The sequence below is a fragment of the Balaenoptera ricei genome, chromosome 2 (assembly GCF_028023285.1).
Source record: "Balaenoptera ricei isolate mBalRic1 chromosome 2, mBalRic1.hap2, whole genome shotgun sequence".
Taxonomy (NCBI): Eukaryota; Metazoa; Chordata; class Mammalia; order Artiodactyla; family Balaenopteridae; genus Balaenoptera; species Balaenoptera ricei.
Genome location: NC_082640.1, coordinates 108,202,765 through 108,217,508, shown reverse-complemented (window position 1 = coordinate 108,217,508; position 14,744 = coordinate 108,202,765). Strand labels below are relative to the sequence as shown.

General features: G+C 36.8%; 1 long non-coding RNA gene across 1 annotated transcript in view; it reads right to left on the bottom strand.

Annotated features, from left to right (window-relative positions):
• LOC132360516 (uncharacterized) overlaps positions 1 to 14,744 on the bottom strand; it is a 123,739-nt gene that overhangs the window by 58,018 nt on the left and 50,977 nt on the right. The window contains exon 2 of the long non-coding RNA XR_009501118.1: positions 9,915 to 9,940. This is a non-coding gene — a long non-coding RNA (uncharacterized LOC132360516). The remainder of the gene's footprint in view (positions 1 to 9,914; positions 9,941 to 14,744) is intronic.

Genomic DNA, 14,744 nt, shown 5'->3' with positions numbered 1-14,744 from the left:
CCTAGAGGGACAAAAGACCTGTATGCAGAAAACTATTAAGACACTGATGAAAGAAATCAAAGATGACATAAACAGATGGAGAAATATACCACGTTCTTGGGTTAGAAGAATCAATACTGTGAAAATGACTATACTACCCAAAGCAATCTACAGATTCAATGCAATCCCTATCAAATTACCAATGGCATTTTTTACAGAACTAGAACAAAAAATCTTAAAATTTGTATGGAGACACAAAAGACCCTGAATAGCCAAAGCAGTCTTGAGGGAAAAAAACGAAGCTGAAGGAATAAGACTCCCTGACTTGAGACTATACTATAAAACTACAGTAATCAAGACTATATGGTACTGGCACAAAAACAGAAATATAGATCAATGAAACAGGATAGAAAGCCCAGAGGTAAACCCATACACCTATGGTCAACTAATCTATGACAAAGGAGGCAAGGATATACAGTGGAGAAAAGACAGTCTCTTCAATAAGTGGTGCTGGGAAAACTGGACAGCTACATGTAAAAGAATGAAATTAGAACACTCCTTAACACCATACACAAAAATAAACTCAAAATGGATTAGAGACCTAAATGTAAGACCAGACACTATAAAACTCTTAGAGGAAAACATAGGAAGAACACTCTTTGACATAAATCACAGCAAGATCTTTTTTGATCCACCTATTAGAGTAATGGAAATAAAAACACAAATAAACAAATGGGACCTAATGAAACTTAAAAGCTCTTGCAAAGCAAAGGAAACTACAAACAAGACGAAAAGGCAAACCCTCAGAATGGGAGAAAATATTTGCAAATGAATCAACAGACAAAGGATTAATCTCCAAAATATATAAACAGCTCATGCAGCTCAATATTTAAAAAACAACCCGGGGCGTCCCTGTTGGTGCAGTGGTTGAGAATCTGCCTGCCAATGCAGGGGACACGGGTTCGAGCCCTGGTCTGGGAAGATCCCACATGCCGCGGAGCAACTAAGCCCGTGAGCCACAACTACTGAGCCTGCATATCTGGAGCCTGTGCTCTGCAACAAGAGAGGCCACGACAGTGAGAGGCCTGCGCACCGTGATGAAGAGTGGCCCCCACTTGCCGCAACTAGAGAAAGCCCTCGCACAGAAACGAAGACCCAACACAGCCAAAAATAAATAAATAAATAAATAAAAACAAAAACAAATAAACAAACAAACAAAAAAACCCAATCCAAAAATGGGCAGAAGACCTAAATAGACATTTCTCCAAAGAAGACATACAGATGGCCAAGAAACACATGAAAAGCTGCTCAACATCACTAATTATTAGAGAAATGCAAATCAAAACTACAATGAGGTATCACCTCACACCAGTTAGAATGGGCATCATCAGAAAATCTACAAACAACAAATGCTGGAGAGAAAGGGAACCCTCTTGCACTGTTAGTGGCAATGTAAATTGATACAGCCACTATGGAGAACAGTATGGAGGTTCCTTAAGAAACTAAAAATAGAATTACCATATGATCCAGCAATCCCACTACTGGGCATATACCCAGAGAAAATCATAATTCAAAAAGACACATGCACCCCAATGTTCATTGCAGCACTATTTACAATAGCCAGGTCATGGAAGCAACCTAAATGCCCATCGACAGACGAATGGATAAAGAAGATGTGGTACATATATACAATGGAATATTACTCAGCCATAGAAAGGAATGAAATTGGGTCATTTGTATAGACGTGTATGGATCTAGAGACTGTCATACAGAGTGAAATAAGTCAGAAAGAGAAAAACAAATATCGTATATTAACGCATATATGTGGAACCTAGAAAAATGGTACAGATGAACCGGTTTGCAGGGCAGAAATAGAGACACAGATGTAGAGAACAAACGTATGGACACCAAGGGGGGAAAGCGGCATGGGGGTGGGGTGGTGGTGTGATGAACTGGGAGATTGGGATTGACATATATACACTAATATGTATAAAATGGATAACTAATAAGAACCTGCTGTATAAAAAAATAAAATAAAATTCAAAAAGAAAGTCTTCAATGAGAGCATTCAAAAAAAAATATATATATATATATAGGTTCCTGATTGAAGTATAAGATGCCAATCCTTAGCATAGTGATAAATATTAGTGGAATAAGTGAATGAATAAATTATTTACATCATCAGGTCATTTTGTGCTATGCTGTAAGGTCACCCTATAAAAATTGTTTATTTTCATCTTCCCATTAGCATCATTCTTGGGCTATTGGAATAGTTCTCAGATTGGTCTTATTGTTTGCAATGTCCACTTTGCACATGACTACCAGATATTTTTTTTTTCTAAAACACAATTTTGATGACTCCTCCGTATCACTTAAAAGCACCAATGATTCCTCATTGTCTATAGAATAAAATTAAATAAATTCAACCTAGCATTCAGAATTCCTATCTTTCTGGGTTCCTGCCCCAATATTTCTTATGAATTTTTCACTCCAGACAAGTAAATCAACTTCTTATTGCCAGCAGATGCCTTAAGCTCACTTTCTTCTGTAAGCTTTCTATTCAGACACACCTGGACTCATTCCTCATGTTGGTGCTTATTTTCTAAGTGATCTCAGAGAAGTCCCTTGTTCTCCCAGTCTTAGTTTATTCACCTGAAAAGTGGGTATAATTATAATTGCTTCCAGAACTTTATGAGGAATGAGATAATATATTCCAAATTCTGAACATAATACTTATTACATACAATTTTGGTAAAGAGTCATTTTCTTACTACTTTTTATCTTACAATTAAACATATCAGTCCCTTTTCTGCCCACTATGGTCCTTCTCTCAGTGTACTTTTTACCTACCAGCCTCCACTAACTTCTCTAAATCACTTTTATCTTTGATAATCATTTATTTAGAAAAAAATCTGTTATTAGAGAAAGAAATGATTTTCCTTAAAGCATTCCAGCACCGTCTTCTTTTGCAGGAAAACTTTGTACAGCTCAACCTCACACCTACACAATGTCAATTCATAAAATAAAAAGCACCAGCACCCCATTGGGTTGGAATATGATGGGAACAGGAACCACATATTGGTGTGTTTTTTCAAGCAGATTGTGGTTGCTGAATGAATAGCATTAAACAAACATTGAGACAGCCACTCAGCTTTCCAGTATTACCATGTGGCCTGCCTGAGGGCTATTTCAAGGGATACTGAGCAGATATGGCCTGCATAAATCCAAAGAACAGTTCAAACATAAATGGTGTCTGTACGAATGAAGGAATTGAGATCTCCTGATGTAGGAGCTATAAATCTAGACAAGTAAAATAATATTTAATTGTCCTCTTACTAAAACAGGACTAAAAGACAGACAGTTCTCCTCTCTGTTCTTTCCAGGCTATCTTGCTCACATACCTTCTCCTCTCCTGAGTGAAAGGAAAGAAGGATGTCACTGTCGTGAACTCTTTCTCAACCTAGACATCCTGCTACTTTTCCGGGAGTTGGGATTTAAGAGGAGTATGAGGTGCACAGAGGAACAAAGAAGTCTTCAGAGAGGTTTATGTTATTTTTTTTAAAAAGCCACTTAAGATGTCCTATAACCCAGGGACAAAGAGATGAACTGTGCATCTGGGAGGAGCATTTTGCAGGAAAAAGGCTTTGACCAGGGTGGAGAGACCTGGGTTCTGCCACTGGCTTTGCCATTACTGAGTGCCTGGGTCTCAGTTTCTTCACACGTAGAGTCAGGAATTGGACCAGGTCCCCTCAAGGCCTTTCAATAATGACATTATCAGCCTCACATTTTTGGCCCTTGATTATGCCTACATGTCCCAAAGGGTCAATTCTGTTTCATAAGAAAGAAAAATAAGGAATTCCTCATAATCTTAATTACAAATTTATTAGTTGAAAACTGAACTGAAGAGAGAAAGGGTAAGGCTCAAAAGAGATGCATAATACAGAAGGGATACCTGCAGAGCAGAACAAAAAGGAATTCAATCAGTTAGAAGTGTTAGACGTTAGGAACACGGGCTCTGCTCTCAAAGAGCTGGAAGACCTTTCTGAACGTATAAGACAAACAGAGAACCCTGTGTGCTGGCTTGGAGGAAAAGACTGGCTTTCTTCCCAAAACATTAGAATATGACTGCGATGAGAAATAACCCTGAGTCTGGGGAGCCACATGAAGCAAAGTTAAGCAGTGATCAAAGAGGCACTAGGTGATTTTTTTTCCCTCCTGTGATGTCCAGGAAGAAGTTTACTCTATAGATTGCTCATTTACTTGCTCACATTTTGAGAGTGTGTTTTCTCCATCAAGGCATTTGGAAAAAGAAGATAAGTCATGATGTTTGATTCCTTTACGATCTTCAGTGCAGTGCTTGCCTGAAAGTAACAAACTCCCCATCCTTTCAAAGAACTTAATTTTGTTGTCAGGTTTTCTTCGCAAAACATCTTGGCAAGAACTGTGGGAAAAAGATTATCCAAAGGAACAGTGGATGGCAGTATTGGTTTGCAACTCCAAAGCAGAAAGCAACGAAAACTACTATTTTTTAAAGAAGAAAAGTAGCATATTCTCAATCTTCTGAAACAGCTTCACATGGGCATGGGTCTAAAACCATGAAAAGTTCACATTTGCAGTTTCAAAACTTGTTAAAGCAACTACACCAGATGATCTGAGAATCTTGCGTTACAAAATATGGAGAAGGAAAATGATGACCCAGCAAAAATGATGACCTCTTTTAATTCAAAGTTTTACATAATCATCTCACAGTATCTAAATAGTAGTTAACATACAGAACTAGCCAGTCAATAGCCTATGACCAAAAAACACAAGCGGTATAATATTTAAAGTACAGTAGCAATCCTATGTCTTTTGTGGGAGTGGAAGAATTTAGATTAAAAGAAACAGAGGCTAGGATGGAAAGGGGAGTAGAATGGAGTACAAACAGGCAGCTTGTTATGAATTTTATTTTTAGCGATGAATATACATGTTTCAGTATTTAAATAGCACCTGTCCCTTAGGGATGCAGTTTATTATTTTTGCCTAATTCTTCTCCTTTTGAGGATCTCATATCTGCTTTTGTACACTGTTTTGAACACTGATATTGTTCATGCATGTATTCCTTCATTCATTAACAAATACTTTTGAACATGCATGAAATGCGAGGAACTAGGGATATAGGTGCCCTAGGTGGGGAAATAGACATGTAAATAGAAATACCATGCAATATGGTATGTGATAGCTAAGTGGTTTATGGAATTGTCACAGATTGGTGGAGTGAAGACATGATATAGTTTTTATTCGCAAACCATTGTCCTTTTCAGTATGTCAAATTGCCCTATCCTGTGGATATGTACTAAATCACATCTTGGGCAGATTTCAAACTCTCTTGAACACTTCCAGTTATTAAAGTTGTAACTTTTCATTTTCAGCTATTATCCTCTTTAAAACTTCTTTTTTACCACATTTAAATACTCATTTACCTACTGCAGCTAAGGTTTATGGCTGCAGGGATCTGAAGAAGGAAAGGGTAGGCTTCCCTTTCTAATTCCTCTTTCTTCACCTTGACCTTGTTGCAGGGGCTGAAGGTTTTCATGATCTGCTCTGGGACACATGCTCCATCTGAGACATATCTCCTTCCACTTTCCATTTTCCAGACCTAATTCTATGGGCATCTTTCCAGGCTGCCTATCTCTGTTTTTCTGGCTGCTGTGGACCTCTGTGTGCAGGCATTAAGCAGCTCCAGCTCAATTTCTTCCAAATCTTCCAGCTCCTGCCCCCATCAAAAAACACGCAGCTTCTTTCTGAGTCCTTTGACCCAACCTCTAGGGCTCTGTGATGCCCACTGACCTGTGGAGAACTCACACACCTTTGTGGATGACAGAGGATGCTCTGCCTCTGTTCCTCTGCTGTGTGCTGTCATCCCTTTCTGTCTAATGGCTTTTGTCCTGCCCATGTAGATGCTTGGCAGATGAACAAGTCAGCTGCCCAGACAAATGACCAACTGAGAAACGAAATGCCAATCTCCATTCTTGCAGGCATCCTCAGTCTTCTGGAACTCCCCTCACATAGCTCTACATTATAAAGACTGCATCTCCAGAAGTGATGGTACATGGCATAAGGAAGAATAAGGTGAGGCTGTGGCAATGAGGATGGTGAACTATTGGATGAGGAATAAGAAAAAATGATGCTGAGGATGATGCCAATGTTTCTAGCAGTGGAGACTTTGTGGATAATGACATCATCTTCTAAGAGAGGAAAGAGGGCACGGGAGCATTTTGGGATGGGAAGGTAATACATTCAGTTTTGGACATAAGATGATTGCTATTCAGCCAGAAATGGACTCCATGGAATGTTAATTAGAACTAAAAAATAAATAAGATTTACAACATAAGTTGGAAGAGATTCTAAATCCAAAGGGAGAATCTAGGCTTTGATGAATACGCAATAAGAAAACACAAAAAGAACAGGGTGGGCAGAGTACTGAAATTTCTGATTTTTCAGATTTCTGAAAGATCTCAGGATGTCCATGGACTAAATGCAACCTTATGAGAACTGGCAAACAAGATCAAATTCAAAAGTAAATCATTCCGGGCTTCCTTGGTGGCGCAGTGGTTGAGAATCTGCCTGCTAATGCAGGGGACAAGGGTTCGAGCCCTGGTCTGGGAAGATCCCACATGCCGCGGAGCAACTAGGCCCGTGAGCCACAACTACTGAGCCTGCGCGTCTGGAGCCTGTGCTCCGCAACAAGAGAGGCCGCGACAGTGAGAGGCCCGCGCACCGCGATGAAGAGTGGCCCCCGCTTGCCACAACTAGAGAAAGCCCTCGCACAGAAACGAAGACCCAACACAGCCAAAAATAAAAAATATAAAAATAAATAAATAAATAAAAGATTACTATTAAAAAAAAAAAAGTAAATCATTCCAAACAAAGAGATTAGGGAATAGGAGAATTAAAAAAAAAAAAGTATTTTCAATTTAGTAGTCCAAAAATAACAGGAGAAAAAGGTGGGTCAAATAATAAAAGACATGAGAAGAAACTATTCATTCTAAAATAGCTTATATTTAGACTTTTTTCAAAAGTCCATTAAAGAAGGCAACAAACACAAGAACAGGCAATCAAAAAAAACAGTAAAGATGTCACAAAAATAGCTTCAAATAACCATAAGCAAGGAAATGCTTGGGAAAATATACAAATTACAAATCACTGGCTGTTAAAAAAAAAACAAACTTGGGATTTGAAGGTAGTTTACAAATCTCATTCAATGTCCTCATTGGATAGATGAGGAAATCAAACCCCAGGCTGTGTATATGAATTGCATAACTAGTGAGGAAAAGAAGATCAGGAGAATTCAAATCTCTTGAGTCCAGGGACAGCCAGCTCTTTTCCACTAGCCATCAGCATTACCCTTCACTAACCAATTTAAAGTGTCACTAAAGGCCACCCTCAGAAACCCATGAGGCATCTTTGAGATGAACCAGTGCAATGGCCCCCTTTTTAAAAAGACTTCATTTTTAAGAGTAGTTTAAGTCTACAACAAAACTGAGCAGAAAGTACAGAGATTTCCCATGTACCTACCTCTTGCTCACACACATACATAGTCTCCCCCATAATCAACATTCACTCATCAGAATGGTACATTTTTTTTTTTTTACCAAGAATGAGCCTACATTGGCCCCATAATAATCACCTCAAATCCATAGTTCACCTTAGGGTTCACTCTTGGTGGTGTACATTCTACAGGTTTGGATGAATGTACAAGGACATATATCTATCATTACAATATCATGTATTTTCACTGCCCTAAAAATCCTCTGTGCTCTGCCTATTCATCACACCCTGCACCCCAACTCTGGCAACCACTCATCTTTTTGTTGTCTCCATAGCTTGCCTTTTCCAGAATGTTCTATTTTTGGAATCACACAGTATGTAGCCTTTTCAGATTGGCTTCTTTCACTTAGTAACATGTATTTAAGGTTCCCAATGGCTTCCTTTTTGAAGAAAGAGTAAAGAAATCTAGGGAGTCTTCCCAACCATGGCCACCCTGGATTCCCCATGACATTAGGAATTCCTGAACAATGTCACCAACCTTCTGACTTGATTATATAGAAAATATCGTTCAAGTCTGCAGGAAGTACACACAGACATTTTTGAAAGATTGGTTGGTACATTATTATGACTAGTTTCTATTCCTACTGTTTATTAAAAATTATATTTCTGAGCAAAATGGAGGGTTTTAGTAAATCACCAGCAGAAGCGGTCATGATGGTCCTTGTTTATATTTGTATCATTTAATATAGGAAAGAGTTTCTATAATTCTTGATGAGATTGTGACATGGAAAGAAAAATAGTAGCCATGGCCCGGGATTCTTATGATTATCACTGATTCTGCCAATAATTTTCTGTATTTAAATATCAAGTAAAAGAGCAAAATACTTAAGAATGCCACAAGTGACTGCCTCCCATGATTTTTGTGTGTCTGTTTGGTAATTCCGTTCTACAGTGTAAATAGCTGGCAGCAGCAGTGTTGTGTGCTAAATATCTCTTTACAAAATGCTAGAAAACTAGAGAATTACTAACAATTAAGGGTTGGTACACACAAGTGGCCAAAATTGCAGTTTACAAAAGAATGATAATTGCTCAAGAAGATAGGATTGATGCATATAATTGGATTTGGTCATTTAACTTTTTTCATGTGTTTGCATTACCTCAAATGGATGCACGCAGTTGCTCTATGAATTAACAGGCATCATTTTGTATCCCAGCTTTCCTTCCTACACCTTTGCCCCTAACCTTCAGTGGCAACTACACTCAGAGTTTTTACTTTCTATCTGACTTCTTTATCAAAGCTTTCTTTTCTTTTTTGGACTCTGATAACATTGGTGATATAGTTAGACAGCAAATTTCCAAATGCAAGAGAGTTATAAATATTTACATTAATATACATATAATGCGACAATACTTGATTATATTCAATTACTGACCAGTGGCAAAACCAGATTTCAAAGTGTGGTGTGAGGACCGCAGGTTGTATTAATGTTTGTAGTATTGCAATGTTTATTCCTTTATGAGTATCATCAATTAACCATTGCTGCATTTGTTCCCATCAAGACTGTAACTGTTCTTAACATTCTTTCTGGTGAACAGACCCATGGTTTTCAAGAAAAAACATAAATGACTGCCCATATGGCAAATTTAACAGGTGTCACAGACAGCATACTGTGGAGGTGTAACAAAACAAAAATTGTTGGAGAAGGCACAGGTTATCGAGACAAGATAATGATTGATCTTTTAAAAAAGTTGACCACCATAGATTTTTTCTTGCTATCTTTTTCTTCTAAGATGAATCAGTCTCAATGTTAGCACTGTAGGGGAACCAAAGAATATTTCCTCATACTTGCCGATTTGAATAACAGGTTTCATATACCTGATCAGTTCTATCACATTTCTGGCAAATTACAAAATATTTCTCTATTACATCTACATGATTTTGAACATTTGGAAAACAATTGAAATTTGGATGGATTAGGTGAATTGACTCCATCTCCAAGAACCATGGAATTATCTGTGCAAAGAGCATCTTGTTTAAAAGTGTCACCTGCACACCTTAAATCTTGAAGCCTTTTGTATGCAAAATCTTGTTAAAATCTGAACTTTCCTAGAATGAATAAAATCTTCATCCTTTAAAAGCCAACTCCAAATGGGTGGAAAAGGAGCTGCTGAGAAGGAGGAAACGATGCTGAAAGATATAGAGAGGGTTGGGGATTATTGATTGGGGTTTAGGATACTGCAAGCGGACCACAGGGACTCTTGTCTTCTGCAAGCACTCATTTCAATGACCTAAGCCCTTGCACCTAAATGAAGCCCTTGCATATCCTCCTCCAAAGTGCTGTTTTAGACACCATCCTCATGGTTTCTCATCACAAAACTTGCCTGTTTCCAATCACTCCACTTACCCCAGCACCACCACCATTCTTCTCACCTAGAAAGGAAAGAAAATCAACTTGTATGTCAAATACGACTTTTGCCATTTCATCCCAAAGTTCTGTTAATACAAAATAATAACCTTTTAAGTCAGTTATTAATTTTACTTTAAGACTATGTACCCAAAGATGGTGTTAATGATTTCTCTATTATATTTTTGCTGTGCTCACTTTTGTGACTCAAATATAGTTGAAATAGTTATCAAGGTTATGAAAGGTAGCTCAGAGGAGCAAAGATAAACAATAAAGATAAACAATAAATATTTCTCATCCTATTTGGCAAGCCTGGCATAACTGAGACAACTTACACAGGTAGAGGGAATAAAGATCACTTGAGATTTACCCTGAAAAAGTCAAAGTATACGGATATTCAAAAGAAAGAGACGCAACAAGTTAGTACTGAAAAGCTCTCAGTATATGATTTTCTTGAGCATCCTAAGTTGGGCTACATTATTAGAGATTGTGTTTACAAGCTAGAAAAGACTCTTTCTTCTTACCACTTACAAAAGCATAGTTAAAACACTATCTTGCCACAGATTTACCAAAAAAAAAAAAAAACAGTTTAAAATGAGAAAAATAAATACCTTTGATTAGAGGAATTGAACCATAATGAAAACATACAGAACTAAATGTAGCTTGAATAGGTGGAAACTGAGGGAAGGTATGACTAGTCAACCAATTTTTGAAAGGATCACAGAAGAAATGGAGCAATTGAGTCAGGGAATACTCAGACTGTGTATTAAGAGGTATTTTCTAACACTGCTTCTAACACTGATGTTTGTTGGACTCTGGGAAAATTACCCTTTCAAAGGAAATGGTGGAAACCCTTTTTCTTACCTCATTTAAACTGGATTGGATCAAGCTTTCCCTCTGGGGATATACGTCTATTTGGACAGACTGTCCGGAGATGATTCTCATAAATTGTTTTTACTCCTGATTTATTTGAACCAAAAATTCTAGGGCGTCTGGTCATTGATTCTAAAAATAATTTCTCCTTCAATATGTTAACTCTTTTATCTCTTCTCCATCCCCATGATCTACTTTTGAAAGAAATATAAAGGAAATATAGTACTATTTCATTATTTTCCAAGAGTAAAATGAACCAAATAAATAAAAGTATTTGAAAGTGGTGCATTTTTGCTTTGGAATACTCTTGGAATGAAAATTTATGTCTATTAAATAAAAACTAGACATTTGACTATTATTACCATAAATATAATTCTGAAGTGATATAGAATTCAGTTCTAGTTACAAAATCATCTATTAAACTAATCACTCAGAAAGACCTCCATCCAAATGCTGTTATTATTACATAACATTTGTGGTGAAACCTAAAATTTTATTTCACATACTTAATAAAAGTATTTATTATTTATACAATTTTATTTATAGCTAATAGAAGTATAATATATAAAATACACTTATAGTATCTATGTCTTAAATATTATTTTTATAATAGTGATAATAATTTCGACATTTAATGAGCTAAGATGCTATCAATGTATTAGTTACAACAAACTGTGTTATTTCCTTGGGCTGTACATAGCTTTTCTACATAATAGGAAATTTTCAGAGACACAAAAAGGAAATTTTGTTTGTTTTGGAATGGATTACAAATTCTGTGTGTTGAAATAAAAATAGCAAGTAGTATTCCCACATTTGCCCTTCAACCTAAAGTCCAGTGGTATGGTGTGTGAGAAAAGGAGATTTCTCAAATATGAGAAATATGAAAAATTCCCAGGTAAGACGAGTGATTTTGATGGGGACAGCATTACCAAAACAACTTAGGACCCCAAATGAAGGATCATGTCTTATAACCAAACAATAATTGACTGAAGTTTAACATCTATATGTGTTGCTGGTAGAGAAGTTGCTGGGAAGCCACTGTCCGTGTCTTCTTGTTGACCAGCCTGAACCGAGAACATTTGATCATTCCAGGCAAAGAGCAGGCTTGCTGACCTAAAACATTTTCAATAGACCTGAGCACAATGATGCTATTTGCCTCCTTTTTAAAATGAAATGCTCAGTAATCTAGGGGGCTTCTAATCTGTTTACCAGCTGTACTGATGAGCTGGATTTATTTAACTGTTATCACCAACCTGACCTATGTTACAATGACAGATAATGTTTTAATGAACAAAAGTATCATCTTTCTCAGGCTTTGCTTTTCTATGAAAAGAGAAATTTATGTTCAAAGATTCCACTTTTCCCTACTCTTTAAATGTAAATATGTCAGAGATATATTAAAATGGCATTCGATATAGACTACTATTTTTAAAACAAAGTTGTCATTTGACTCCTGGTGAATTCCTCGTAAATTCAGGACTGAATAAAGAGATCAGATTACATTAAATGCATTTTGGTATCTATAACTTTCTGCAATGAATTAAAACTGGCTGATCGTGTCTCCGGTGCATTTCATTTTACGTTGATTCATGTACTGTAATATAACCTTCAAAATTCCCTTATGCCAACAAACTCACTCAGATATGCTGAGTGCAAGAGGAGATTAAAGTGGCTATAAGATTGAAAACTGTATGAAGGCATCAGATAATGCAGTAGAGGTATAATGAAAGTGTAAACAAAGCGGGTAAATGTAAAAATTACTGTTCATATAATCCACTGCTGAATTCAATGGAGACTTTAGCTCCCTGCCAAATATATATTAATACCAAACAAATTGGCAAGATCAATACACCAAGCCTGTTTCATTCTTATTAAAGTATTTTTCTCTTTGAGACTAAGCATAAGTAAGGCATGTCATTCTCCTTTGGAAAATGTAATATTTCCCCCAGTAGGAATTAAACATTCAGGTATACTCAGACTCCCAGATCTGAGAAACTCACGTCGGATGATTTTCCTCCAATCTTTAAAATTGAAGTTACTTACAGAAATAACCTTTTATATTTTCCTGAGCAGAAGCTTTTTGTTTCTGCATTGTGAAAGCCAATCCATCCTTTAAAGGCTCTTTAAGCTGGCAAAAAAAAAAAAAAAAAAAAAAAAGAAAGCATTATTACTGAGCTAGGAGCCTCTATTGTTTCAGTAGTAGCTAGAGTTATGGATGAATGCTTTCAACAGAAGTTAAAAGAGATAATGAGTCTTTAATGATACAAAATCAGAGCCTTGTGTGCCTAGTGAAGCCTGACACAGGCTCCAGCTTGCAGCTAGCAAGGAAAGCTCATCCGCTATCTGTTTTACAGGCCAAAAATACCCACAAAGTTCCTCCGTGGAAAATTGTATATCCTTTAAGATAGGATCAGTGGTGTTTGTCTGTTAGATTAAACTGTTCTGAGATGCAAACCAAAATAGGACAATAAGGCTATATTCTATCCTTTTCCATACATCTCTTTAAAAGTTTAAGGTAAATACTCCACCTTAAAAGAAGCATCTTCTTATTTATTCCAGACTTTTTCAAGAGCAATTTCCTTTATTTTTCTTCCTCTCCACCAAAACTACAAACAAGAAACTCCAGAGTCACCCGCTTGGGTACACCCTCTGCTATGCTGACCAGATGGTAGATTACTTGGCTCAATTGAGAGAGATTTTCGTCCACCAAATATTAGGAAACTGGTTTGGATCTCAGCTGTGTAAATGTGTTAAGTCCCAGCTAGAAACTTCTGGGAAGCAGTGGGGAAAAACCTCCTCCTCCATGAACACAAGCCAGGCTCCTTGATGTTAAATCAGATTTGCTTCTGAAAGGATTGGCATGTCTGATATGATTAGGAAGCTTCAGTTGTGCTGATTATAAATTAAAATTAAGAAAAACAGATTGATCTGGAAAATAAGAAACATAAGAGCACATTGCTGCACTCTACTCTTTGCAGTGATGCTTTAAAAGTGATGGATATGGGAATTATTTATTGTAGGAATCCTAACTAGGTTACTGTATAAAGATTTGCATTCTATCATCATTGTATTAAGGTGCCAAAATCAGTTACAGAAATGAAGAAAGGAAAACATCAACATAAATTGACTTGGTATATATTTAGCATGCATTTTTCTTTCATTTTCAAAAAATGTTCATGGGTGTGAGTGAATCTGGGAGCTGTGGGAAGGTGGGATTAAGAAGGCAAATAGATCATCATTTAGTGAAAGGACGCAAATTATTCCGCTGTTTCCTTTTTTGGAAAGAAATTCATTTTAGTATTTGCTCCTTTCTCATTCGTTTCCCCCTCACCCCATTCCCATTTCTAGCCATTCACCTCCTCTGTTCTAGACACACTGGCGCAGGAGAGAAAAGATCATTAAAGTTAAAATAAAGAAAGGGGATGTGGTGCATATTTAAAAGAGTTAAAATGTATGAAGAGGGTGGGGGGGAAAGACAACTGTGTTTTTTTTACTCCAAATTACTATTTCAAGCCATGTTATTATTACGACACAAAGAAGCAATAATTGTTGACAATGTGGGCATATATTTAACTGGTTAATTTTAACTTTACGATGGTGAGGTTTCTAATCTATTACCTGGCATTAATACCAAATATGACTGTAAAGAGGTGAGTATATTCTTAGAAAATCTATCCTATCATCACCAAATAATTGGAGTTTCTTTCTCACAGAAAAATTAATTGTTAAATAGAAGAATTGTTATAATTATGCCCACCATGACAGCTTATAACCTTTCCATGAATACAGAAAATACCAGGTGACCACAGAGAAACTCAATGTCTAGAAAGAGCCATCACTTATTTTTCCCCACCGCCTCCCTCAGATTCTCTCAGGGACATTAGACAATAGATAAGGTCATGTGAACTGTTTCCTTTTTATCAGTAAGCAGGGTATATTGGATGTGGTTGGTTTTCT